Source organism: Macadamia integrifolia, unplaced genomic scaffold, assembly GCF_013358625.1.
Source record: "Macadamia integrifolia cultivar HAES 741 unplaced genomic scaffold, SCU_Mint_v3 scaffold1766, whole genome shotgun sequence".
Classification (NCBI taxonomy): Eukaryota; Viridiplantae; Streptophyta; class Magnoliopsida; order Proteales; family Proteaceae; genus Macadamia; species Macadamia integrifolia.
Window position 1 is genome coordinate 48,151 of NW_024868345.1, and position 4,053 is coordinate 52,203.

Sequence of the window (4,053 nt, forward strand, 5' to 3'; positions counted from 1 at the left end):
CACTCTTCTTCAGGTAGCTGACTATCAAGAAGCACCCTTAGGGATGGTACTGGGATTTCCATGGGTAGAACCACCTCAACCCCATATACCAAAGAGAAAGGGGTGGCCCCCATCGAGGATTGCATAGAAGTCCAGTATGCCCACAAGGCATGGGGTAACTTATCAGCCCAATCCTTGTGTGTTTCTATTATTTTTTATAGGATGAATTTGATGTTCTTGTTGGCTGCTTCTACTGCCCCATTGGTCTACAGCCTGTAAGTGGTAGAGCGATGTCTTCTGATACCGAACTATGTATAGATTTTGTCGGTCTTACCCCAGAAATGGGATCCCTGATCTGATATCAATTCTTGAGGTACTCCATATCGGGAAATAATATTTTCTTGGATGAATTTGGCGACCTTAGCAGACGTGAGGACTGTATAAGAATGAGCTTCTACCCACTTGATGAAATAATCAATGGCTACCAAGATGAAATCATAACCGTTGGATGCCTTGGGTTGATCTTTCCAATGATATCGATGACCCAAGTGGAGAATGGCCAAGGTGAACTGAGCGAATGCAGCTCAGTTGGTAGGATATGTATGATGTTAGCAAATATCTGACACTTGTGGCATTTCTTGACAAAGTCCATGCAATTTGCTTCCATTATGTTCTAGTAGTATCTCAGCCTGTGAATCTTCTTAGACAACATCTTGGCATTCATGTGGGGTCCACAAAGACCTTAATAAATTTCCTCCATGATGGGTAGCTTGCTGATGAGCACATTTGTGTGTGAAATCTAGTGTAGTAAAACATGCATTTTACATATTTAGAATGAAGCTACCTTAGGTTTTACTCTCTTTTTGTAGGTTTTATAATTTCAAGGCCTTAAGGACTATCGGGCGTTATATCTCCAATTTTACACGTAAAGAGGTCCTATTTCTTTTCATGGTTGCGAAGAGGATAAAATTTTGAGCAAGATGGATATATTCAATTGCAAGTACACATTTGTTTGGTCAACCGTACAAGTGATTATTCTTTTCTAGCCAGAAAAAGAATAATGGATCAGAATTGAACCGAGATACATAACCAACCCATCTGTAGTTGTCCCAAGGATATAAGGAATATTTCAAATACCAACAAGGATCAATGGACCACATCCTTAAGTGATTGAAGATTCATTTTTGGTAACAACAACTACCTAGCGTAGTTGGTGAGTTGTGGTGTGCAAAATCCCTTGCTTATTAGGAGGTCTCAAGTTCGAATCTCTTAGCTGCCATTTTGTTGAGGTTTGTTTAAGAAGATTTTTTCTCTCCTACTCATCACTTAAAGGAGGTCATCCAAGATGGTTGTATGCAAGTTTGAAGAAGAGACAGAGAAAATAAAGAGAAAAAATAGGAAAGAAGAAAAAAAAAAAAAGACAAGGGTATGGATGGAATTTCCCATTAAAATAGAATATTGTCCAAATCCAAGCAAGAAAAATCGGCTAAAGGGGGTTTCATGTGCAAGAAGAGAGAGAAAAATAGAAAAAGGGAGAAAAAATAGGAAAAAAAAGGCAAGAAAAATCATGGGAGATCTCTCTCCACACGTTTTCTCTCTTCTCTCTCCACCTCATCAACAAGATAAAAAAAATATATTTTTTCTTAGAAGCTGAAATCATTAGCTTTCTTCCCCCATTCTCTATATAATAGAATTAACACAAGGGGAGGAGGCACTTCATTCTTCTTCTAGGGTTTTTTCTTAGTTGCTCTATCTCTTTCTCTAGCTCTAGTTCTAGGTTTATGTTTTAAACACTTTTTTAAGTTCTTTTTATTCAATTAATGCAAGCACTTTTGTTTTTACTTCAGTCTTTTATTTTTACTGTTTAAACAATTGAAGTTGTAATTTTCAAGTTCTAGTTCTTAGCTTAGTTCTAGGTGACAAGAACAAGCTATGAAGCATGTCTTTCAAGTTCAAATTTTTTCTTCAGATTTGTTTTCTCTAGTAGTAGAAATTTCAGATTTGGTTTATTCCATATCTGGTTTTTAGTACTAGCAGTGTCTCAAATCGATCAAGTTTTCAGTTCAAGGGTTGAAGTTCAAGTAAGTAGGCTCCTTCAATAGTCTTCTCTCCTCCCTCTTATTCCCTCTTCTGACTACCATTTCTTTCTTAATTTAGGATTTTAATTTCGGTCGTTACATTATTTCTATCCCTTTCCCCCAATGTTCATGGCTAGTGTATGTGTTGGCTTTACCCCTCCTAACCATAGAACCATCATTTTATTGTTTTTATTTTAATCGTCTCCCTTTTCCTAAAACCAAGTAGAGTAACCCTTGTAAGAGTGACTCTCTGGTCAAGTAGGGAAGCTCATATTATGATGCATCCCTCCGGCTAAGTAGAGAAACCTACTTGTGAATCTCTCTTTAGCTTTATCCCCTTTCTTTTATTTTTTTATTTCAACATTTTTTTTATTGCTTTTTAAGCGTGGCATGCGTATTTAAATTCTTAGATGACAAATGGTTTGGACGTTATTTTAGATACATATGTTTAGGACGGTAATTAGAATTAGATCACAACCATTAATCAGTTCACTTTTGCATTATTAAAAGAAACAAAAATAAATAAATAAATAAAGTGGCTGCTCTCCCTGTGTTCAACAGTAGCTATACTAATCTGTATGCTTACGGTTATATTTTAAAATCTCAAAAAAGTTTTTGGCGTTATTGCCAAGGAGACAGTTCCATGTTATCTTTTGCTTTCTTTTGGTAAATCGGAGTGCTTTGTTTGCTTTATTTTGTTTTTCATTTTCTTTTATTGAATTCTTGAGAAGAACAACTTGCAATAATAGTTGTATCGGTGGAGGTTGTCATGCCTCACAGTATGATAAAGACAGGTTTTGCCCTGTAGTAGTACCTCAGGAATTGACTTAAGCAACCCCAGATCCCTGTCGGTAAGCTCCCCAAAAGTTAAAAAAAAAAATCAAAAAAAAAAAAGTTTTGCTATCCATTCTTTTGTGCTTGTCTTACTCTAGTTGTGGGTAGTTTTCTGTTGCATGAGTGTTAAGTGGGTACGTAATACTAAGAATCGGTTAGAAAGAAGAGATCCAACAAGTAGTAACCCTATACGTTTGATCTCTTTAAAACCTTTCAATATGGGAGACCAACATCAAAAACCTTCACTTAATTCTCTAAAAGATAGGTTCTATCCTACTAGAACAGCCCAACCTTCCTGCATAGTTCTATCACAACCCTAAGAAAATAATTTTGAACTCAAATCTCAATACATCACTATGTTACCCCACTTCCATGGGTTGACCTATGAGGATGCATACCTATCGCTAAGGGAATTTGAAGAGGTATGTGTTCTAATTAAGATCCAATAGCTTTTTGCTGATGCTGTTAAGCTTAGGTTTTATCACTTTTGCATTAAAAGACCAAACTAAGAAGTGGTTGTATGGGTTACCCACAAATTCCATAACCTCATGGGAACAGTTCACAATTATCTTCCTTAAGAAGTTTGTCCCAACTCACAAGACCAATAAGCTTAAAAATGATATCCTTCAGTTTAGGCAAAAACCTAGTGAGTCATTTTCCAAACTTATGGAGAGATTCAAGAATCTACTCTAAGATGCCCTCACCATGGCCTAGACTTATGGGATTTATATCAAATAATTTATGAGGGTATTGATTACCCAACTAAAAAAATGATATATTCTATGTGCCTTGAAGGATTCACATCCTTTATAGATGAAGGAAAGGCATGGGAATTCTTACTTGATTTAGCTGACAAAATCCGCGAGTGGGAATCAGCCCAAGAGAGTGAAAGAACCATAGAAGGAAAATGATATTTTGTGAATGGGATAGTAGCCAAAGAAGCCCATTTGGATAACCTAATCAAGAGGATTGAGGCTATTGTTCCTAGAGAGCCATCATCAGTTAATTTTGTTAAGATGTGTATTTGGTGCCAGTCCCCTGGACATATCATAGAAGAATGCCCCAACACCTCTGAGGGCACTTCTAATGATAGTGTTAATGCCTTATACCAGAATAATCCATATAGTAACACCTACAATCCAGGATAGAGAAATCACCCAAA

General features: G+C 36.5%; 1 non-coding gene across 1 annotated transcript; it reads right to left on the reverse strand.

Annotated features, from left to right (window-relative positions):
* Positions 1 to 3,497: 3,497 nt before the first annotated feature.
* Positions 3,498 to 3,603, reverse strand: LOC122064805. The gene has a single exon (XR_006135828.1). It is a non-coding gene; the product is annotated as a small nucleolar RNA R71 (small nucleolar RNA).
* Positions 3,604 to 4,053: the final 450 nt, after the last annotated feature.